This window comes from Notothenia coriiceps, unplaced genomic scaffold, assembly GCF_000735185.1.
Source record: "Notothenia coriiceps isolate Sejong01 unplaced genomic scaffold, NC01 NC01_scaffold00037246, whole genome shotgun sequence".
NCBI lineage: Eukaryota > Metazoa > Chordata > Actinopteri > Perciformes > Nototheniidae > Notothenia > Notothenia coriiceps.
The window spans coordinates 11,165,112-11,189,898 of record NW_011369947.1 but is presented as its reverse complement, the minus strand read 5'-3'; the positions used below and the strand labels follow the sequence as shown (position 1 = coordinate 11,189,898).

The 24,787-nt window shown below is 40.5% G+C and overlaps 1 long non-coding RNA gene across 1 annotated transcript; it reads right to left on the bottom strand.

The window, feature by feature from the left end:
* Positions 1-3,269: 3,269 nt before the first annotated feature.
* On the bottom strand, positions 3,270-20,557 carry LOC104965773 (uncharacterized). Its single transcript, XR_800575.1, has 3 exons — positions 20,029-20,557; positions 3,758-3,793; positions 3,270-3,322 (listed from the first exon to the last, which is right to left on the bottom strand). It is a non-coding gene; the product is annotated as an uncharacterized lncRNA (long non-coding RNA).
* Between the last annotated feature and the right edge of the window lie 4,230 nt (positions 20,558-24,787).

The following is a 24,787-nucleotide window of genomic DNA, read 5'->3' as shown; positions in this document are numbered from 1 at the left end:
GGTACTTCAGCTGCTTTATTCTCATTTCAGATGTCTTTTTATCTCAAAACTATTTTGTTTGTTTGAGCATGGCAGTGTGTATGCACTGAGCCCGTTTACATTACATAAGATGTATAAGCTTGAATGGCAGCATGGTGTATGTGCAGGCTCCAGTGTCACAAAATAATAAAGTGCCTTTTAGCGTTCAGAGACTGGAAGCAAATAAGTACGTTGTTTGTTTTTAGATTGATTGAGTAACAGGTTTTTTTTAAGGGTTGAATGAGTTGTTCCTTTTTTTCATGTTGGTAGTTTTTACTCTTTTTGTTCTTACGTAAATGCATTAATCATGGAATTGATCACCACATTTGCCTATTTTTGATAATGCATAATTGTTTCTGTATGAGTCAACCATGGTACTGGCAATAGGGATAACACAATAAAAGAAATGAAATAAAACTCAATACCCAATTTGATGCCATGGTAGAACAAAAAAAAACAAGCTTATTTTAATTTTTTTTTTAACATATCATTCCAAGATTGCTTGAATGCATAATAATGTTATCTAAAAGAAAAGTCAGTTATTGTTAGCTAATCGCTCAGGTATTTAGCCGAACATGACTGCGGCTAGCTAACGGCTAACGTTAGCTCTCCAACGGTCTTTGATTTTTGGTTTACCAATGTAGAATAATCAATGTAAATGTATAGATGACAGGAGGCTCTTGGGTTGCGTTCCGATAATCCAAAAATCAGCTCCTAAATTCTAACCCTATCTCCTATTCCTGGACCTCTGAGTGAAACGTCACGGGGTTAAGGGATAGTGGATAGGAGAATTCAAAAGGATTTAGGAGAAGAGACTGCGGTACTTTAGAGAATCCGAATGCACTTTCACTATCCGACGTGTTTATGATGCGCCAGCGGACGTCATTGTGTGTGTCTGCTGCTGTGGTGAAACTATGGATAGGCCTACAGTGTTCTATACAGCGGAATACAACATGGATGTTTAATAAGAACGAGGGACTACTGTAAACTCATCTAGAGACTCTGCACCATGCTCTTATGCTGTTGTTTTATGCTTTATGAACGTGGACAACAGAGAAACATATTCTTCATGACCAAAGTTGGAATTGAAATAAAAAAGGAAAGTGAAACTTATGCTCATCACCCTCTCCCTCCGGTCCACATTAATACAAATGATCCCAATACTTATGTTATGATTGTATGAAAATATCTTAAAATCAAAACAAATGTATTTATTATAAACGTTAGTCCTTATCACTGTGTACATCACCATTCAAACATCTTTTAAAAGTTGAACAAACCCCACACAGCTCAGTGAAATGTTGACTTTACTTGATCATTTCAGTAAAAACTAACGTTCATATTTCTCTTTTTGATTATAATACTGATGAACGTGCAAAACAAAGCACTTTGGCAAGTTACCACATACGTTTTAAAATGCTTAATAAGCACCGTAACTTTCATGATATAACTTCTCCGTCATAATCGTTTGTTTCCGTGAACGGCCGACTGTTGTGGGACGGCAAATGCTGCGGCTGCAAGGCATTGTGGGGCAGAATTTTCTCCTCTCCTTTCGGTAAGGGAGGTCCAGTGGTTCCTAAGCTAAAGGAGGTTATAAAGGAAGTTTGAAACCTCCTTTCCTTTCATTTGGAGAATTGGAACGGCACTTAACATGGCTGCCACTGACGTACTTCCGGGTCATTTCACTTGGTTAGGAAGGTGCCTAAGCTAAATGGACTATTGGAACGCAACCCTGGTCTCAAGCCCTGACCTTAGGTACCTGCTGACTGTAGAGAAATAGCATTGTAACGCTGTCCTAATTTTCGAAGAAGATCCAACTTGGTATTCGCTCATGTGATATCCTTAAAGGTCACCTATCATGCTATTTTTAGGCAATAGCATAGGTCTCAGATATATACAAATATATAAAAAACATGTCTATGAAGTGTTTTGCTCAACAATACCAAATAGATTCCCATTCTAACCATGCCTCCATTATCGCCTCATATTTCACTTCCTGTTTAAAAGTGCTGATTTTGGGTAAAAAGCTTCTTTTTTTAAAAAGTTCGATAAAAAAGAGGAGGCGGAGCTTATGCCTGTTATGCGGAGGGAGATTCGTACCGGCAGTTCTGCCGTGATGAAACCACCATATCATGGGATTATCAAGGTTGTTCCTGAACAGTTATGGAGCTCAAAAGGCTTCCTCTCTGCTGGTTATACCCACAAGGTTGAGTTCCTTTTTAGTGTTCTTGCTTCTTCCACACATGCTNTCATCAAAAGACAAGTTACAAGTTGCTGTTTAGAGATGTGTTGTGGCAATTTCTTATGTTACCTTATATGTTAAAACCAAATGCTTCTAAAAGCATTTTCTAACACTACTGTACCATTTCCTGATATATGCTGTTTTCTGTGCATACTCTAATGAGGGTTATTATTCTTAAGCGCTTCAAGGCCACAGAGCTGATTTGGCAGACTATGTTGAAACTACTCCTCTTCACACAAAGTTTGAACTTCCATATTCTAATAACCATTATACTTTCTACAGCTCAAGGACACAGGTGTATAATAACAATATGAGACATCCGTGTGAAAGCAGATTTCTGAGGCGTTCCGCCGTGCTACACAAAAACTCTGTCTGCCCGCCCTATCTTGTATATAAGCTTTGCTATTCTGTGACTATTGCGCACACTCCACACTCCTGCAAACTACCCTGTACTCTGTGAGGCTTGTGCCTTCGACGCGCCTCGAATAAAGATCCAGAAAGACAACTCTGTTTGTTTCACCAGTTTATTGATTGATCATTCTAATTGTATATCTCCACAGTATTGACTAGGTCTAAGATTTCCATAACAGATGATACAAATATTGTCATCACAATTCACAAATTATCTGACAGCCTCAAAACCCAAAGTTGTATTAACATTTACTTTACAATGAAAGGGGGAAAAAAGCCGAGTATTACCGATAGCAGTCCTCATTTTAAAAGCTTAAGTAATAGTTTAATCTTTACCAATGCAGGATATTTTATAAGATGATTGTTTGTTTTGTTGGAATAGTTGCAACTTTAGTTTTTTAATTAATTTAGTTGATGCACTATTTCTTACTGAAATGTTATTCAGTATTCGCATTGCATAACCACGATGGCAGGAAAACTCAGATATGTATGTACAAGTCATGCATGTACAGATATGTGTGTATAAAGCATGTCATTGGTGGAAAAGAACATATCACAGATTACATTATTTGTTGTTATTAGACTTGTGTGTATGTGTGTGGCCTTCACCTCTAAATGAAGGCATTTCCTCTTCTCCAGTGAAATCCTCCTCTGAAAAACAGGACAAGGAAAACATTTACGATGTCTTACAACTGACCAAATAACACTGGTATGCAAAAGGTTTAATATTTGAAGTGTTTATTGTCATGTCATTTTTTATAAAAAATCCCAAAAGTAGGTTGCATTATTCACTGCAGATCTCTCAAACTGCACTTTTGTGTTCTTATCCTTTTATTTTCTTCTGTAACATCACATTTAGAATCATAGTCCAGATCATGGAAGTAATGGTTGTTCTATAGGCATATGGGGAACAGAGATGAGTGGTAATATCTAAACATAAAAATTAAGTTAGTTATAAGTGCCTCATCACAGTCCCTCCCTTTATTCATTGATACGGGATCTAATCTGAAAAGCCTACGGACAATCATGTTGAATGTGCGGATCAACATTGATGTTTCGTAGACAATAGAAAACCTCCATCATTACCTTTGAAAAGCTGGTTCTCGTATCCACCATAGTTGTCTGCCAAAGCAAGAGAAAAACAGACATTAAAAGGACTGAAACCAATTCAGCTGGAGCCACAAACAAGTTTTATTACTCCCGTCATAAATCATGAAAAACCAGCTGCCTAACAATCTCCCCCCCCATCTCTGGAGTGTGCATTGCACTGGGCATGGTCAGTGTGAAGCTGCTATCTCAGCACAATAAAAAGGAAAGGTTTTTGTTCTGCTCAAATGTTTTCTCTGCTCACTCGGGAGAACTCGGTCCCACAGTGGTGTAAAAGTATGAGAACAGTTGTTGGTTTAGTGCGCTGATGCTGGTGGGAGTATTGTGTGTCCGATGAGGTTGTCATCATACACTCTGGGCTGAAATAAGAAACATGACGTCCACAGAATATAACCAGATGGCTTAATAAAACACATAGAATGCATTTAACGTCATGTTTTCATAACTGGATCTAACAGCAATGGATTTTATACAACACGTCATTAAGTGTAGACACGACCCAAACTGGAACCCAACCCCACACCTGAGGCACTTGTTTAAGAAGCATAAACACTCTGGAGGAAAAGAGCAGGGAAACACATTCATTAGCAGGAAGAGAGAGGTTTGGCAGGTTGCTGAGAAGCTGAAGAGAGACAGTTGGATTGTGGTCATGGTGCCGTGTCAGTACTGCCAATGGAGCTGGCCCAAAAGAAAACATTGTTTTATTACATAATGTATGCGTGCACATGTTACTCCAGACCTGTCCCTAAAATAAAGCACATCTAAATGACTTTGCACTGGCGCTTCTGATCGTAGACATGTGGAAAAAGTGTGTTGACTGAGTCTAGACAGATGTGATATCATTTAAATTTATATTCTACTAAATATATATGTCGTCGGTCTCAAAAACTCACCATTTGTTAGCTTTAAAGTGGCTCTGAAACGTTTTAGCTGCTTATCCATCAGCTGACTAATGACATCCAATCATATTCAAACAGGAGGCCTTTATAACGCCCTTGCTATTTTGGTTAAACACATGGTTGAATAGTCAAATGTAGACCGGAGGCAATGAGTGTTTAGTTCTTAAGACAGAATTTCTTTAAACAATACATCGGTTGAGACAACGTAAGAAGTTGCAATTCTCAATGTAAGAGATAAAAAATGCTTATCAGCAGAAGCATTAAGTGTGACCTTGTCTTCCAATTAATGTTTGTACCTTTAATGCGTTTTGTTTAAAGGTGACCTATCATGCAAAATGCACTTTTGTACGTCTTTTATACATGAATATGTGTCCCCGGTGTGTCAGGGAACTCACCAAGTGTCAGAAAACACAACTGTCTCTCTTTTCCTCCATACCCAAATCTCTAAAAACGGGGCTGCAGCGGATCTGATACAGACTGATACAAATTTGAAAATAGTGTGATCAGTGACGAGGAGCTCCGCTTATATGGCCAACTCTCCACCAATCAGGGGAATGAGAGGTTGCCGTGGCATGGTAACAGCATGGTAACGTGACGCTCGTGCCACGCCCCCCTACTTTGCAGGGGGGCGTGGTCAGCTGCAGCGCATGCAAAGACAGGGTGGAGGAGAGCAAAATAGAGCAAAATGAGGCATGGCTAAAATGCATGATCTGTTTGGTATTTTGAAAAAGAAAACGTATAAATATACATTATATAGGTATGGCCCAACAATATATTATTAAAATATAGCATGATAGGTCTCCTTTAAGGTGAAACATTGGTATAACTGTAAGTGTGGATTTATAGTTTACAGCACACATTGAGTTGATAAAATATATTTTTTCAAACCAATACAAAATGTTGCAAAATGTTATCTGAAAGCAAAATGTCTGCTGTGAATCAATATCTATGGTTAACCACAGAATCAGGTCAACATGAAGAAAAGTGTGGCCTCTCATCGGGAGAGAAGACGAGAAACAGCAGCACACAATGTCTGATCAAGATGTGTCAAAAAAATAATTTGCCATAAGTTGTTTTTTTCCAACAGATAAAAATCTTTAATTTCTACATCAGACTATTTTAATGCAACCTAAAACTGCATGTGTGTGTTCATCCAAAAGGAGAGCTGTCACCATAACAGTCTCTTTAGTATTATGGGATGAAATGATTGTTTAACTTTGGCTTTAACCAAATAAAGAAAACACATGATATAATCTCCTAAAACAATGTCAGTAAAGTTTAGATAGAGAAGAGAACACTTGGCCCGCAGACGCCACGATGAGGTGAATGTTTATGTGAGCGAAGGAAAAGCTGAGGTCACAAAACACTGAGGCGTAATGATGGAGGGAGGAGAGGAGTAAAGGATGGTGGACTCTAACAAACCCTTTAGTTCTACGGATCACCTTAGTTGGGTTTGTTTGGGCCTTAACATCACTGTTCTGTCACATTAAGATGGTTTTAAGCACCAGCAGGCATATATTTTGGCAACAAATCCGGATAAAGCCAGTTTGCACTACCCGTCCTAAAACAAACAGCAGAATCACAAAGTCTGGTGAACATAGCGGAGCAAAGGGAGACTAAAAGAGCCACGTATATTTCTCAGGATTTCAACAGAAGACTAAAAGGTGTGTGAATATACGAAATGCACAAAAGAATGCTAACGTTGCTCTGTGTCTGCTAGATGTGTAAATGTGCAATTGTTTTTCTAACATTTCCATCAACTTTATAAGGTGAAAAATTCAAATGTTGTGTGTACAGCTTGTTCTTCTGACCTAAATGATTGAAAGTCATAACTAAACAGTGAACATTCAACATCAACTTAAAAGCAAGAGAGTATGATGAGTGTAGTAGAATGATCTCATACCATCATTACTCTGGGTTCAAGTGGAGAGTAATCATGTCCCATACGGTCTAAATCCTGTTTCAGAAACGTTCCCACCCTGATTCAAATGCACTCCTGGAGGGAAACTGAATACTTGTAATTGTTTGGGGTTTTTGTGGCGTGAAAAGAAGGGTCAGATTAAAATGTTTGAATGTCAGCACATTATTTGCTTCTGAAAGCCGATATTCCACAATATCTCGATCAGTATCCACCCTCAAATATCTGTCTAGCTCCTCGGTTATGTTTCACCTCCCTCCCTTTTTCTTTTCTCTCTCTCATGTTTTCCCTGCTGAGAAAAACTCATGTCTCGTTAGTGAGGAAGTCGACCTGTCCAACACTCACAGAGCAGAACTGAGCGGGTCTGACAGCACCGGGCCTACCGAGTCACACCTATACTGTCAGGCAATGGCTGAACACTTTGGAAAAACTGAAAACTGTATTTGGATCAGTCTTAATCAGTTACCTCACCCTTTCATTCTCAAATGTACTCTTCAAGGTTCAAGGCTTTTATTTGTCATACGTACATTAGTTTTCATATTTGCTGTTAGTCTTGTGAACTTCTGGGTCATTTTACCTCTTTGGGGATTTAAAGGGGGGTATTGAGAAACAAATGCACTAAATATAAAATTAGTACTGAACTCACAAGCAGGCAAGTAGCTTAAAGTGGACCTATCATACTATATTTGAATAACATATTGTAGGGCCATACCTATATAAAACATGTCTGCAAAGTTTTTTTTTCAAAATACCAAACAGATCATGCATTTTAGCCATGCCTCATTTCGCTCTATTTGCTCTTTTCCAGCCCTGTTTTTGCAAGGGCTGAATCTGTGAGAAGACTTCTTCGCTGCTTTTGTGGCAGACTACAGCGCCACCTACAGGCCTGGCATATGTACTACAGCATCTCCAGCGCTTTCGAACGGCAATGGCCGTGGCTGTCTCCTCCTGATAGGTGGAGAGTTGCCCATATAGGCGGAGCTCCTTGTTTCTGACGTCAAGAGATATTTCAAATCTGTATCAGATCCGTTGCAGCCCCGTTTTTAGAGATTTGGGTATGGAGGAAAAGAGAGAGGGTTGTGTTTTCTGACACTTGGTGAGTTCCCTGGCACACCGGGCACACATATTTATGTATAAAAGACATACAAAAGTGCATTTTGCATGATAGGTCCCCTTTAATGTTTGGCGACACGTTCAACATTTTCAAAAACATATGTGGTGTTCATGTAAGGCCACTGTTTACATCATTGGTTAGTGCCCTATGGGTTGACATAAGGACTTTTTAAATAGTTGGGACCACATTTTGGAGCACTAAGAGGCTTAAAATAATGTATTTGACGATAAGGCACACTTTAGCCTTTTGCATGAGAGACCTGACCAGACAGGTTGTTTTTCCAGACAGTGAGGCAGACTGAGGATGGAAAATTGTGGTTGCAGTTAGAAAACACACAGCAGCCAGTGTGCACTTGTGCTGTGACAAGAAGTAAATACACCGTAAGGATGTGTACTTGAGGGACAAGCTAGACACAATATATTAAACCTTATCTAACAAAACTACATTTTCTTCAAAAGGAAGGAGTAGTACTGAATAGCAGAGGATGCAATAAAAGTAGGCAAACAACAAGGTCAGGAAAATGTGCAAATATTGACTATAATCAAAATAGATCTGTTTCCTTGCTTAATCTGGGAGAGATACGTTTCCCTCATAGCAATTAACCTTACTGTGTAGCAGACCAGGTTTTTCAGTCTTAAACTGTAGTTAAAGCTGCTGGCTCAGCTGGTGTACAGTGGACCAGCCGCCGCACCTATGAAAATATCAAGCGACGCACACAGGATATGGGATGGACAAGTTACAGGTCAGTTTACAGAGCTTTTATAAACATTTCTGATGGTTTCTAATCAGTTCCACATGGATTCCTGTACAGGTGGACGTGAGTATCAATTACAGATGAGCCACGGGCTACTAGCGGGGGTGTTTGGGACGAATCAAAGTGGGCCGGTCGAGAGAGTCCCGGGCTGATTTGTGGTCCCAGTCCGCCCCTGGCGACTAGTAAGGGAAAGCAAGGCTAGAAACTTTACGAAAAAAATTGAAATATCAGGATGTTGTTCTTCACCCACTCAGCTCCCTCCCTCTACTCTTTCACCATGGGACCTTTGGTGTTTGTGAACGCAGCGCCAGGCCTGATCTTGAGTCAGCTAACCCTCAGCACCACTTCATGTCTGTGGTTCCTCTGTGGTTGTTCCTCTTAGGGGGATTTTGGACTTTCCAAACCCTTTCCCCACCCTGTCCCTCCCTTCTTTCTCCCTCTGGACTAAACTTTTGCCAGGGGATTGTGTAATACTTGGTGGGTAACATGCCCTGAGTGTCCTTTAACTTCACTTCAGCCCTTTTTCCGAATTTGTTAAGAGGACAAAGTTCCCAATCATTCCTGATTAAAATGTTGCTTTTTGGAGGGGTCTCAACACTGGACGGGTTGTCGCAGGGAGGAGGTGCTGTTTAACATTTATTGTTTATTATTGACATTTTTGTTTTAGCTGACTGGTTTTCTATTTATTTATTTGTTTATTTTTTGTTTGTCTGTTTGTCTTCTGTCTGTGTGGGATTTTGTTTGCCCTGGTGTTAAGCAGTAATGACATTGTTACTCTAACTATTTTTCTATAAAGTGAAGATCTGTTTACCTACTTGTGATACATGCTCTGATAGAATAACTGTATGCTGTTAAAAAAATAAATAAACAAAGTTTTAAAAAATAAAATAATAACTTCACGATGGGATTTGAATCACAACTAAAGATACCCTCTTTTAAACTTGTCATGCCTTTATTATTTTACTAAGTTCATTTTACCAGAAAAATCCCCCTCAAAACCTCAGTAATTCCCAGCTTTAAGTGAAACCAGGAGTCCCGAGGTGGGCCCTGCTCCAGATTAGAGTGGAGGTCTTGACCACAACTCATAAAGCCAAATGAGTCCCTCTCCAAACCTCTGTTGACATCCAAGTCATTTAGCTGCCCTCTGACTGGAATGTGTGGTCTCCTCGCAAACTTTAACGCCTGGTATGTGTTGCTTCAAATTGCGAAGCTGAAGTTTTTCACAAGCCATGACATGAACTTTCTCGTTTATTGTGGTCAGGCAGTGAAACGAGAGATTTTCAGAGTCAAGATCCCATAAACGCATCATGTTTTCTCAGGACCAAAACCGCTCTGGACTGCCATGCTGAGACACAGACATGCCTTGTTAAGTTTACACGGCTTTGAGGCCAAAGGGCGTTTACCATATTCTCCAATGCTTTATTTACAGGCATCTCACTTTTTTTACTTACCCTCTTATCTCTCATGATCACCTCCTATAGGGACTTTCTACTGACACAAAATGGAGATAAAAAAATAAGAACATCTTTCCAAAAGGACCATAAAGTATAAGGTTAAAAGTAAGTGGACACTTGAATTAAAAATGTGGACACCTTAGTCTAGTCATAATAACATGAGGGTTTTCTTAGATAATATTTGACCGTCAAGGAATTTAAATGAGTTACACCACACAAATGAGTTAATATGTATGTTAGTTGTTAATAGTCAATAAAAGCATACTCCGCTAACTGCCAAGTGCTAGCTAACAGAAAAAAACAAAAATATTGACAGCTAGCATGCTAATTTGTTGCCTGTTCATATTGACAAGGAAATGGATCAAAATGAAGTTAAAGGTCACCTATCATGCTATTTTTAGGCAATAGCATAGGTCTCAGATATATACAAATATATAAAAAACATGTCTATGAAGTGTTTTGCTCAAAATACCAAACAGATCACCCATTCTAGCCATGCCTCATATCCCTCTATTCCACTTCCTGTTTCAAAAGTGCTGATTTGGGGTATAAAGCTTTAAAAAAAAAAGATTGATAAAAAAAGAGGAGGGGGCTGAGCTCATGCGGGAGATTCTACCGGCAGATTCTGCGGTGATGAAACGCCATATCATGGATTATCAAGGATTATTTCTGAAACAGTATGGAGCTCAAAGGCTTTCTCTCTTGCCGGTTATACCACAAGGTGAGTTCTTTTTTATTTCCTGCTTCTTCACACACATGCTCTCCAGTACAGGCAGGGTTGGGTTGTAACGGAATACATGTAACGGCGTTACGTAATCAGAATACAAAAATCAAGTAACTGTATTCAGCTCACGTTACATTTGAAAAACGAGTAATCTGATTACAGTTACTTTCGCCAAGGCACACAGTGAATAGGTTTTGGATTACTTATTGGAATTATAGGTGGAAAGATTTCCTCACAACATTTAATATTCATTACTAAAGGTACAGCCGAATCATCACAGCCCACAAAACCTATTAAGAAAGAAGGGAGCGTTTAAAAAAAAAAGGGGCGGGTCCGCTCAGTGAAACGATAACAACGAAANGGCGTCTTCGTATGCTTTTAACACACCATCGTAGCGATGGCGATGTTTCAGGTGACTAATCAGGTTGGAAGTATTATAGCTCGTTGCCTTTTTCCCTCCTCGTGGAACTTCTGCATTGCATTTGTTAATACAAATAGCAAGCGAACTATCTAACTCTGAAACTTTGAAATAGTCCCATACTACCGACGACATGTTTGTTTACTGTCCTGGCTTCACAGCCGCACACCATTTACGTCACAGCCAGGCATGAGTTATGGAGCGCTGGATTTGTGAAAAACTTCCCTCTTCCTAACCACTAATACCACAGTACTGGCAAAACGGGAGGAGCCGAGTGAAAAACAAGCGCCCCTCATCCCAATCCACCCACACCGCAGTATTTTTTTCTTTTTTTTTTACCCAAAACATATATTGTATATTATCGGGACTATTAATACTTGTATCGGGTTTATCGGGATGACGTCATAATTCCTAATATTGGACCGATAATTATCAGGCCGATAATTATCGTGCACCACTAATTTATACAATTGCTGACATGGAAAACTTCAACAATATAACTTCTTTATCAAACTTCTAACTTATACGTACCTTAAAGTTGGTGCGCAGAAACAGGGGAACAAACACATGCTGAGACACATTTTATGTTGACTTTTGAAAGCATAGGCTACAAGACGCTTTCCACTCTTTCTTTTGCATTACAGATTTGATATGGTTTTAAAATGATCTCAGGTCAATCCTGTTTGCTCTGATTATCCTGAGATTTCTCTAGAACTTGTTGAAGAGTAATGAGTCAAGTTTTAATCAACGATTTGCAAATGCGTACTTCTCTGTCCTTGCATCCACATCGTTTGCTTTTTTTCACTGCAGTATTGAGTTCTTCCTTAATCCGGTTTGGTTTAAATTCGAGCAATTTCAAAATGGTTTATTCTGTTATTTGACATCATATAGATATTGGGTTTAATATGATTGCTTCTGGAAATATGAAAGGTTTTCCACAAAAACTTTAAAACAAATTAAACCAAAAAGGCTTACAGAATGAAATGACTTTTGAGAACAAATGATTATTTCTGGATTTTCTCCAATGTATCTTTACATAATATTACATATCCATGATTGAAACAACAACCAACGGTTAAGGGAAAAGTCAAGAAATGAACTCAAAACTGCTTTTATTTTTTTTACTTCCTGTGACCTTTCAATAAGTGCAAAAGACAAAATTGCATGGCGTTAATTTGAAAGTGTAAAACATCCCAAAAAAGTTCTAATTTTGGCAAAAGGTGTGTATTCATATCATACCTTAAAGGTAGGGTAGGTAAGAATGGAGAAACCAGCTCGAGTGCGCAAGAATTTGAAAGTACGCAGCCGAAAAAAATCTGCCCCTTCCTTCACTTCCTTACAGAGCCCCTCCTCCAACACATACGAACGCGCACATGACCAATGAGGGCACGAGATAAGTTTGTGCACAGATGGAAGGCTGACAGGCAGGTAGGCCATCCAGTTATTTTAGCCGGGCCGGCTCAGATGATTGGTCGTGGTTTTTACAGCGCTACGGCTTCCACAGATGAAATGTTTTTATTGGCAAAGCATTTCATATATTCATTGCTATCTGGATGTTAAGAGCCAGGGCCGTTTCTTCCTATAGGCGGACTATGCAGATGCATAGGGCCCCCGCGGCCACTAGGGGGCCCCCAAGCTGAAAGTTCAGATTCAGCCTCAATATATTTGGGGAGAATTAAAATGAGCCGTCTTTATTTGAAGACAGCCAAGCCCCCTCCTGTCTTCGGTGAAGCATTATATGCTTACAAATCAAATGTAGGATATAAACAATTAAACTGCAGTGATAGCAAAGCTGTGGCTTGTGTTTTTGGGGTAATAAAGTCCAAATCATTGCTGGGCTGTCACCCAATGAGTGATGTCTGAGGAAGATGAAAAATGTTAATTAGACAGTTGAGAAAATGCTGCATCTCTTGCATTTATTGACAGAGGAGCCCTATTGTTTACCTTTTTAATATAATTTGTTGCAAGTTTCAATTGCTTGATTTTCGAGAAATTAGCCTGTTTTCCCTCTTAAAGTGTAACAGATTGATGCATCATTCTCCACAGATCATCTCAAATGCTTCGGAATCCCCCCATTATAGCTACAAAACTGTAAAGACTAGGGCCCCCAAAAAGCTAGAAACGGCCCTGTTAAGAGCATTCCATGGAATATAACAAAAAGGGTTTCTGAAGTGAATTACCTACCCTACCATTAATTTCTCATTAAACGATCTGGAGACAGAAAATATTTTCCAGAGCCAAACAACAAAGGAGAGCAGCGTTTAAAATATTGTGCCGTTTTTATTTTTGTGTAAAAATCACACAGCTGCTAGTTGACTCTGCAGAGATACAGTACATCCATGCAGTTAAACATCTAGGATCCCACAGCCAAGAGAGAAGGAATTAAATAGAATATTCTTTCGCTGTTAGTCAGCAATTAATGCAAATGTACATATGAGTCCAAAAGTGTGTATCATATACAATATACAACACAGATCTGGGAGCAAATAGCATTCAAAATCCCATCAAAGACTCAAGAGGTGATTGCTTCTGCCTGTCTGGATTGCCTTTGGGGGTTTAAAGGATGAACGGGGAGCTGTTGTGCTAGCAAACATAAATCAATCCTGCATTTTAATAGGGTTTCAAATGGTATTAGTTCCAGGTCTGGAAACGATATAACACACACACGCACACCATCGTCCTCAACAGCAGAAAAAAGAAGGCGAGCCTTGATAGGACAAGGAGGAGAGGTCAGTCAGCCACAGAGGAAACCTGAACGCCAGTCGGGGAGTAAGGCTTTGAGAAGAACACAGATTCTTCAGACACACAGGAAGCTCCGGGGACAAAACACTTATAAAAAATTATTAACCCAACAAGACTTTTAGGGTACTGGCACAAAAACCCTTACAGTTTCCAAGGTGAAGAAATCAAATGAGTGGTTCATTATTCTTCTTCTTTTAAATATGCATGAAGGACGACATGCAAGAGTTAAAAGAAAGCAGGAAGAGAGATGTAACAAGTAAAAATACAAATAAGGAGGAGCGGGGGGAGGGGGTTAGGTTCAAAGTGCAGTTGGGTCATTCAGGTCTCCTTTTCTGTCGACTGGTCTCCGTCTGTAGTAAGCTTCGTCTACACCCAGCCATGGTCACATCTCGCACATGTAGGGTGAAAGTGCCCTGATAAAACACTGATCTGGACTTCCCTCTGGAGCGGGGGGAGAGGGGGAGCTCCAGAGGGAAAGAAAAAAAGGCCGATTGAATCACAAACGTACAGTAAATGGTGTTCTGGAAGACCTACGATACAAAAACCAGAGTATACTGCTCACACAGTTGCTACTATCATAGTACAAACAGCTAAGTATAGTTGTGAGGATGGATCGCCCGTACTTGCATAGTGCCGCCTGCCCGATTAGAAAACCGCTGAGTTTTTAAATCTGTAACTCTAGATCTTTGCATGCGTGTTTGTTTGCTGATCACAAGAAAGATTATTCATACATTTAGCCCCCTGCAGTCAAGCAGCTGGAAAACCTTCAAACCGTTCGAGTGAATGTCTGTTTTGAACTGGTCATCCATGTGAAAGAAAAAGATGGTAAAAAGCAACTGAAATGTTTAAAAAAGAAAGCCGAGATGTTTACACACGAGAGAAACCGGAAGGAAAGAAAAAAATGGTTGCATTTCTGTTTTTAAAAACACAGCCCAGACAGAGGCGAGAGAGCAGAGTTCAGTCATTTGGCATAAAGTTTAAACCGTTCATTCACATCAAACCCAACACTGTGTAACATGAGACACACACACACACACACACACACACACACACACACTTCAAGGGGGCAGTAAGAAGAGGGAGGGGCTGAATTCATGTCACAGGATGCGTCAAACTAAAACAAAAAAAGCCTTCACCATAATGATTTAGCCGTGGAAGGCCTCACACAAACACACACACAAAGTCCTGTTCAGAAGAAGCACAGTATGTTTTAATGGAGACGGACCTCACCAAACTCCTGGTGTAGATGTTTTTTGAAAGCCTCAAAGCTAGCCTTTGCTAAGCTAAGCTAATCACAGACTCCATTTAAATGATATGGATCTTCTCTAACAAAAAAAATAGTGAAGAAGTATTACTTTGACAACTCAGAAATACGACACCGCTCTTTAAAATGTGCCTGATTTTAAAAGGAGTTTGGTGTGGTAGAGTCCGTACCCCAAGACAGAATGAACACATTGGTGCTAGCTTCAAGTAATCACTAAACAGGAACACAGCTACACACACACACACACACACACACACACACACACACACACACACACACACACACACAACTTTACTTTTAAAGTTGTCCAGTCAACCTTTTCCTGTTTTTCAGTAAGTCACAGATAAGTCTTCTTTGTTCCTCCTGCCTTGTGGTCACAATCCCGTGCGATTGGTCACTTGAAACGTCGTTGTCGGACTTCCATGCCGTGTAGTTATTATTTATTGGTGTTACTGAGAGAAAAAGTCCGACCCTTTTTCTTAGAGTGAAGATTGAAGGAGAAGTAAGAGGTCGGAAGAACTCTCTCCTATGGGACCTTCACGTCACCTCGTCGAAGTCTGGCAATAAGAGAAGTTTAGAAATGGTTGCACTCCTCCTTTTTGAGACGGACATCAAGTAGACTTCGTCTCCGGACATGGGTGGTGGAGGAGAAGGAGGAAGTGGTGGTAGAGTCGAAAGGACCTCCGACGGCGGCCGACGTCCCCACGAAGGCAATCTTGGGATGAGAGGTAGTGTGTGAAATTAGTATTTGGTCTCGTTTGAACTCTCGTGTCAAGGTGGCTCTGTCTCCTCCGCCTTCCCTCCTCTCTCACTGCTCGCAGCCCCCCCCCCCCCCTAATGTGTTTGACCCGTGAAAAGGTTAAAGAAGTTTTCTCTCACTCCGCTAGGACTGCCACCGCTGTTTTGACGCTCCGGCGACTTCTGTTTTGACTGACANTTGACATTTTAATTCATGTCCTGCCAACACTGGCAGGACAGAAGGCAACACGCCCTTTCTAAGCCGTGTCCCTCACTCCTCACATCCCAAGCTGCATCCCCAAAAAGTTTATTATGTTGTTACATCGTTTCAGATGTTATGTTTCAGTTGTGCTCTTGATAAGCCATTAAAACAGTAAAAACACGTTCAGTTTCCTTTTGCTTTTTGTGTCTCCTGTACACCAAAACATACCCATCTGTGATGGAAAAAGAAAGTAATCCAAAAGTAATCTAAAAGTAATCTGAATACTTTTTTAAGACACGTAACTGTAGCTGTATTCTGATTACTTTCAGAGCCATGTATTCAGTAATCAGTAACTGATTACATTTACAAAGTAACCCTCCCAACCCTGAGTACAGGTTAGCTCTGAGTGTTAGCGATGCTATAAACATGCACCGACCATATTAGCCTACGTCCAAAACAGTCGGGCATTGTTTCTGATAGCAACGTTTCTGATAGGGCCGTGGGTGTAAAGCCAATCTACATTTCAGATATTACGTCATATCGGACGCAAATCTGGATCAGCTCCGTTGTTCCCCCGTTTTTAGAGATTTGGGTACGGAGGAAAATAGAAAGGGTTTTATTTTCTGACGCCGCGTGAGTTCCCCGACACACCGGGGACACATATGTATGTATAAAAGACATAAAAAGTGCATTTTGCATGATAGGTCCCCTAAATAATTATGTAAACTTAATGTTAAGTTAGCATTATCAGGTATTTTTTAACTCAATCCTAACTGTGCGAATACTGGCCATTCACTATAAGAGTTACATGTTGCCCATAAAATGCATCTAAAACAAACTGAAAAGTAATAAAAACCAATGTGTGTATCTGTGATTTGCATTTGGATTAAGTGGTTCTTTCTTGGCCAATGCTATAACCCTAACCCTAACACCAAGTTTCACGCAGGGTAGGTTTAATGTAATCCTGCAGACAAACAAACTAACAAACCTAACCAAACAGCTTTATGGTGGTAACAAACAGCTTCTACTTCTAACCACTGACTTCTTAATATGTGACCAGTTGCTGCAGTTTCAGCCGTTTTTACGTGCATGCTGCTGGAGCTGGTTTAAAAACAGGAAGAAGTACAGCAGAGACATTTCAGATATTTATTCCAAGATGGCAAAAATAAATGGAAAAAGTGTACAGTGTAGACAGAAAAATCAAGTCAATAGGACATTCATCTTGTTCTCCTTTTATCCAAATTCAAAATGATTTTAAATGTATAACGCTGCCACAGCAAATGTGGAATAAAAAACTGAATGTCTCTTTCTGCACCTCCCTTTCTCCTCTTTGCTCAATCTTTCCTTTTCCTTTGCCAACCATACACCTGCCTCACCCCCCCTCCTCCCTGTTAGGAATGTATGAGGCAGCATGTTTGGTTCTGGTCAAGCAGGGCTGGAAACCACATCAACAGACCTCCTGTACTGTTTGGCTGAGCAGAGAACTGTATATGTTCTTGAGAGTTAATTTGCTGTATCGACTCGTAGTTCAAGGCAGCTTCTCTCCTGGACACTCGCCTGGAGCAGAGACATGTGCTTACCTAAACTTTAGTTTGATTTGATTCCCTTTTATTTTTACTCATAAGCTGTCCATGATTGCCTGTAGGTGTTTATGTAAAGAAGTACAATTGTTATACACTCTGCAAAACTAAATCCAAGAATCCACATCAAAGAAAATGACTAAGCCATATTGAATAACATTATAACACAAACACTTTGGAAACACCCACTACCGAAATCACTAGTACGGGTATTAGCAGTAGCAGTGATATCCACAATGACAGTTTATAAAGACCTGCAGTGATGCCTGCTTTCATATCTTTTACGGCACAAATGATGTTAAGTGAATGGTCTATGGAAGATTTAAAGGTCATATGTCATGCTGTTCCGGTTTTTACCCGTCCCCTTGTGTGTTATGAAGGTTTTTCCGCATGTAAACGGTCTGCAAAGTCACTAAACCTCAAAGTACACCCTGTAGTGAGTAAAACTCTAAGACAGAAAATACCTGTCTATGCTGCCCCAGAGCGCCTCGTTGGAGATTTCTCTTTTTCCATTGTTTACTTCCTGGGTATAGTGAGTGACGTGTGCCCATACCCAAATGGACCCATGGGTCGTGGAGCTCCTCACACACACACACACTCTCTCAGCGGCGAAACTGTGACGCGCTGGGGGGCGGGGGGTGCAATTGGAGCCTCGCAGCGGCAAAACTGTGGCGCGCTTACAATGTAGGTGCGCCCCCCCCCCCTTCCCGCGTCCATTCGCGATGTCTCGCTCTCTCGCAGACCCCACGCTGCAAGCAGGAAATGAACCCAGTTCACACTGTCCGCTCCCCGCAGTAGCGAGCTGCGCAACGTCCCGCAAACACGGCACCCAGACCCCACGCAGCATTCTCATCTGTTTGTCATTACTGGTGTCATTTTCTGGTTGCTAACGCCATTGTAACACATAATCACTGATGTTCCGCTGTAACGGTGGGAGACTCATCAGAGCAAAGTGGGCTCACAGGGAGGGGGGGGGGTAGGAGCTCCAACAAGCCGTTTAGGACAGAGAGTGAATACACATACTATACAGAGATGCTGTATGAGAAACCAATGTGATTTTGGAAAATTGCACAATATAAATATATTCTAGTAGACCCATGAGTAGAGCTCAACAATGGAATTATGACATGGGACCTTTAATCATTTTCTTTTTCCTTGAATAAGCCAAAAGTTGCTTCTTATTTACTGCTTTCAATTTTAGCGGCAACAATGACAAATGTCTAGCAGTTTTCATCTTTTGTAACAAATTATGTTAGTTGAACAATTTTGTTTTCAGCTGACTTTAATCTTACTTGTGAGAACCCTGTATAAAGGATTTTAAATATGAACTGTATATAGATTGAGTCTAAAGTCAGCATCCCTACCAGGTGACTATACATGTAGGAGCTAAGACTTAAAGTAACAGCTTTGCTTTTGTATTGCAGTGTGGAGCTAGTTAGATGTAGTATAATAAGTATGATCAGGAAAAATTAAGATCAGATTTTGTAACATAACACTAACACTGTTTGTCTGCTTGCCTTAGCACATGCTGTGTTCAGCATGTGTTTTCACATTTAACATTACATGAGAAATGCAGGCTGGTGTTGCTGCAGTGTAAATAAAACTGTTTTAATTGCTTAGCTATGATTGAATAATTGCTGTTTGGGTGTGAGCTTAGCTTTATAGCATTAAGGTCAATAAAACAGAGCCACCACAGAAACTGGAATGTCATCAAAACTAAACCCAATGAAAGAGGCAGCTCCAAGTTTTTAAAATGGGAAGAATATAGTAAGATTTCACTTATCAACAAAAATAAATACAGGAAAAGTCAATTATATGCAGATTTCTGTTAGTAATGAATATGTCAGCATCTTTTGAAGCTGCTGCCCACATGTGGGATTTATTCCTGTCCCACCGTATCCTCCCATTTCTGTCAGCCTTTCACTTCTCCTACTGTACGTCTGAGAACCGTGTACCAGCCCCGGCCCTCTTCAAAGCCTGGGGCAGCTCCCCTTTCATGCCATGTTATGAGAAAGCTCAAATTTAAATGTTATGTTTTCACTCCTTCTCCTTAAAGCGGGATATTAAGTCAATCTGTGGTAGATTGGCAGAGCTATAGGACATTTTATGTTTTATGAAACGGGGCTGTGGTGTGCACGCACACACATTTAGAGATTTAAAGCTGACTGATCAAAGCCTCACATCCAAGAACAACAAACTCTGGTCTTTCTCAGGATCCACGCTGCCAGGTTTCAGAACAGATGAGAAGCATATGTAGGCGCTGGTGCCGTGTGCAGGTGCCTGCCTGCATGCCACAATGCCAGGGTCTGTCCCTGTCTACATTTAAATGTATTCTTCACACTGGAAAATGCACCCTGGTATCATTAAGATGTGTTTTGCACCAATTGACTAAGAAGATAGAATGTGTAGGTGCTCAAGAAAGAAATCACAGAAATTACTGTACCTTTCATGATTCCTCTCTCAAGAATCCTTTTTAAACAACTTGTGGTTCTGATGCTCAAAGTGATGGTGGTGATATTGCAGTCCCCTTCACCTTGTTTTCCACAAAGCAAGTGTCCAGGAACAACAAAGGCAGCCAGCAATGTACCTTTGAGGTGCCAGCAAACTTATTCGTGAAAGGTTTTCCAGTTTTCCAAAGAAAGAAGAACGCCCAAAAGTCCCGAAAAGTCTTACTTCCACATGTTTGAAAACTGGTGAACAACAAGCGGACACCTGAGGATTCTGCCACATTGAGTGTTATTCCGTCTGGCCAACAAAAAAGAGACACCTCTGCAGCCTGATTTGTAGATTATTTCATATATTCTTTTGAATCTATTAGTGCAGAAGGAAACTGCCCAAAGCTCCTCTTAAGTTTTGAACATGTGTGTCTGCCTGCAGCTTTCTGGCATCATCCCTCTCCCATCCAGAGCCTGAGGAAACTAAACCTCCTCAGACAGAAACCATGTGAGAGAGAGAGAGGGAGGAAATGGAGCATGAGGGGAGGACGAGAAAGAAGAAGGGTGGTAAGAAAGGGAGAGAGAGAGAGAGAGATGGGAGGGGGAACAAAGGAACTGGAAAATGAGGGAGGGAAGGAGGGACTGGAAAGGGGACAGGGTGAAAAACAGAAGGGAGGGAGGGAGGGAGGGTCCATGTGTTTTTGAAAGTCAGTTTGTGGCTAAGAATAATTGCTAACAAATGTTTTAACATTGTGGTGTGAGAGCAACTTCAGTGCATGGCCTTGGCCTGTGAGACAGAAAAACAGTTTCTCTGAACACACACCTACACCTACACCTACACACACTCCTACAAACACACACATGTCAAAGCTATAATCCCTATCTGGCAGCGGATCGCAGTCTTCTCAGCTTGCTCACGCTAACCTCCACTATGCGTGTGTGAGACTTAACAGCAGGTGTAATAATCTAACCGACACACACATCCGGCCTTCCAGCTGACGAGGCGGCTCCAGTGGCTGTCTGGCATCGCTGATTCTCACCTCTTTAATTTCCCCTCCTGCCTCTGCAAAAAAGGGAAGATGTGTGTATTATTCTAGTGGGTTATAAGATTCATACTCATCCAAAAAATTGGAAAACCACTGTGTATTTTTGCACAGACATCAGCAGAGGTGGCTCTCAGGTCACAACTTGAGTAAAAGTAGCAATACCAGTGTAGAAATACATTTTCATTTATTGACTTAAAGTGGCCCTATTATGCTTTTAGGGTTTTTCCTTTCCTGTATTGTGCTATAGAGGTTTGTTTGCTTGTAAATCGTCTGCAAAGGCTGAAATCCCACACACCCACAACAACTAATGGTCACACAATAAATAAATAAAAGCTATTTAGATAAACACTTTCCAGCCCAAAAAGTCAAATTATTCTGCATTATATCTTAGTGCATAACGCCCTTTTGCTGATTACTTCTACATCCCTGCATGCCTTTGAAGCCCCTTTTTCCATCCCCTCTTTTTCTTGACAAGTTATTTTAGCTTTTGATGCTACAGTTTGAACAAATGAGGATCTTATGAGGTAATTTAATGACCAACATCAGTCAGCAGGACTTTGATCTTGAAGCCACCAGAATGTGAAGTTTCTAAATCATGCACATTCCAACACACTCATACCCATGCATCTACCCAGAAACACCATTTCCCCGAAATTGATACCAGAATCGTCCAAATGTTTGAAGTTCATCTGTTAGCCACGGGTCGTTCACTACCACCAATGGGACCAAGTAAGCCTGCTGATAATTATGTTTTGTGTTGGAAGCCAGCGGAGCAGCTCGTTCAGAGCCTTCTGCGTGTATATAAAGATGTTGAAATCCATGCCACTGATCCAGTATTGGCTGCAGAGCTACATGGGTTTCATTTGGTGGCCAATGTAACAGTGGAGCAGCTTGGCACACACACACACACACACACACACACACACACACACACACACACACACACACACACACACACACACACGCGCACAAAGTGGAGCAAAACAGAAGAATTCAAAGGGTCATGTAACAGATAATTAGTTTAGTCACACAGGATCAACAGCTGGTAAACTTTTTACACTGAACAACACAAAGTAAACCTCGAGGCCAGTACGTTTTAACTCCACATGTGCACCGTTGGCCTGTGTGATGGAAACATCTAACTTACATAAGCTGGTAACAAATGTAACAAAGGTTGTTTTTGTCAAAATGTGTAAAATGTTCTCACATAAGTTGTAGTGTTAGAGCCAGAGATGTTAACTAACTAGACAGTTACGACTTGGAGAGTGGGGTTTTTAAGCACATTTCTTTTAGCTTTTAGAGCCATGTGAAGTTTGAATAATTGAATGTCAGTTATGTCTGAACATTACAAGTGATAAAAGGAGATGTGGAATCAAAATAAGTAAGTTTAACATACCTATATCCTGCTCCTCATCTCTTCGCCACTTTTATACTACTAGCATTACACACAACTTCATCTCCAACTGAACAGTTAAAGTCAAGATACATTGTGGGACATGTAGGTGCCATTTCTTGACAAAAAAGTTTGTTAGGAATAAACTGTCTGGTTCTCATGCATAATTATATATTTTTAAATACTAACCAACATGAGCCAGCCAATGTTGGAGTAAACTGCGAAAAATCGATCGAGTACTCCAACTTAAACAAGATTTGAGCCAGTAAAATACCAGGAAGTAAAAGAAAGAGTAAAGACAGCTGATGTTTTTTTTACAAAAGACCAAATGTTGGGGTTATTTGCAGTTGACTTTTAAAGACTTGAGTCTTGTGAGATCTAAAAACAATGATTGTTATGCTTCAGTTTCTTCAAATTGACCCCACATTCCCCAAACCCCCGTTGCTTCTTTAAGCAAAGAGGATGCTGTTTGGAACATTTCAAAGACTAAGGCAATGCAAGTAAAGGGCAAACATTTTAGGTATGACATATTATTTGATTTAAAAAGACATCTCAGAATAACTTGCATGCACCTTACGCGCACGTAGATGAACGTGTTTTATTCACTGACCTTTAATGCGATTAAAAGTGCAGGGAACTTAATGAGTCACACTCAACAAAATCTCTACTAGCACCAGGATAAATTGGAAATCCCCTTTCTTCCACATTTGCGTTAAAACAAATGCCAAAACCAAATTTGTTTTGGTATGTTGTCCGGATGAGGCTCTTTGACAATCATTGTCCTAATTTGTTGGGCAAAACAAAATGTGTTATCCAGAATTGTTTATCAGAAACATCCTGTAGAGCCAAGGCCTCAAAATAAGTGAAAAAGCTAAATATAGCAGATTTGAGTTATCTCTGTATGCATGTATGCGTTGAGGAGCATCTGTGCGTGTGCAAGGGAGTAAAGGGTAAACACTGCAAGATGCTCCAAGAATCCCATCTTCTGCACTGCATGTCTGACAACAATTTGATCTTTTGCAACAACACATCCATCTTTGTTCGATGAAGCTCCAATCCGGAGTATGTGGTGAAACAAATTAGTTACCAAAAAAAAATACAGCAAGTGAGGGAAAACAGGAACAAAGTGATATACAGGAACACTTTTACAGTTGACATCTGGTTTGTCCCACTCCCCCAAACGTGATCACTGTGATTTAAACAATGTCTGTCACTTTTGCATGCATGGTTTTCAATGGATATAAACTTTGTTTCATAGATTCAATCAACTAAAGCTGCAGTTACGCCATCACCCTGGCTGCTGTTTAATGGGGGCTGCTGTGTCCCGAATGGCTGGAATTCACACATGGGGGCCATATTGGGCCGAGTGTAGAGGACAGTTTTTCACTTTGTCCCACTCACATTTAACTAGAAGTCCAGTATTCTCTCTATACTCTGTCTTTTCACACTGATGTTTTGGTCACTCCTGTTGATTTATTTTAGATCCAGTGGGATGCTTTCTCAAAAGGTTCAAAGTGAATCCCTAAATGTGTGTTAAAAAAACGAAAAAGGGATAAGATATTGAATATTATTTTTACATTTAAACTTAAAGGTGACCTATCATGCAAAATGCACTTTTGTACGTCTTTTGTACATGAATATGTGTCCCCGGTGTTCCAGGGAACTCACCAAGTATCAGAAAACACAACCCTCTGTATTTTCCTCCATACCCAAATCTCTTAGGGGGCTGCAACGGATCTGATACAGACTGATCCAGATTTGAACACTTCTATGACGTCACAGAAGTGGCGCTACGGCTATTGGGCCAACTCCACCAATCAGGAGGAGACAGCCACGGACATTGCCGTTGGAAAGCGCTGGAGNGTGTGCCTTGGCAGTCTCAGGAACACTTCTATGACGTCACAGAAGTGGCGCTACGGCTATTGGGCCAACTCCACCAATCAGGAGGAGACAGCCACGGACATTGCCGTTGGAAAGCGCTGGAGACGCTGTAGTACATATGCCAGGCCTGTAGATGGTGCTGTTCTCACAGAATCAGCCCATGAAAAGACAGTGTTAAATTGAGCGAAATGAGGAATGGCTAAAATGCATGATCTGTTTGGTATTTTGAAAAATAAAAAGTATAAATATGCCTTATATAGGTATGATCCTACATTATATTATTCAAATATAGCATGATAGGTCCACTTTAATCTCAGAAATGTGCAATAAATACTGTGTATAAAAGGAAAGACATAACACTCCTCAAACAACTGAAAATACACAGTCAAGTACTGTATGTATTCAGTGTTGAGAATATACTGCATAAGAATGGAGCTCCTGCCACCT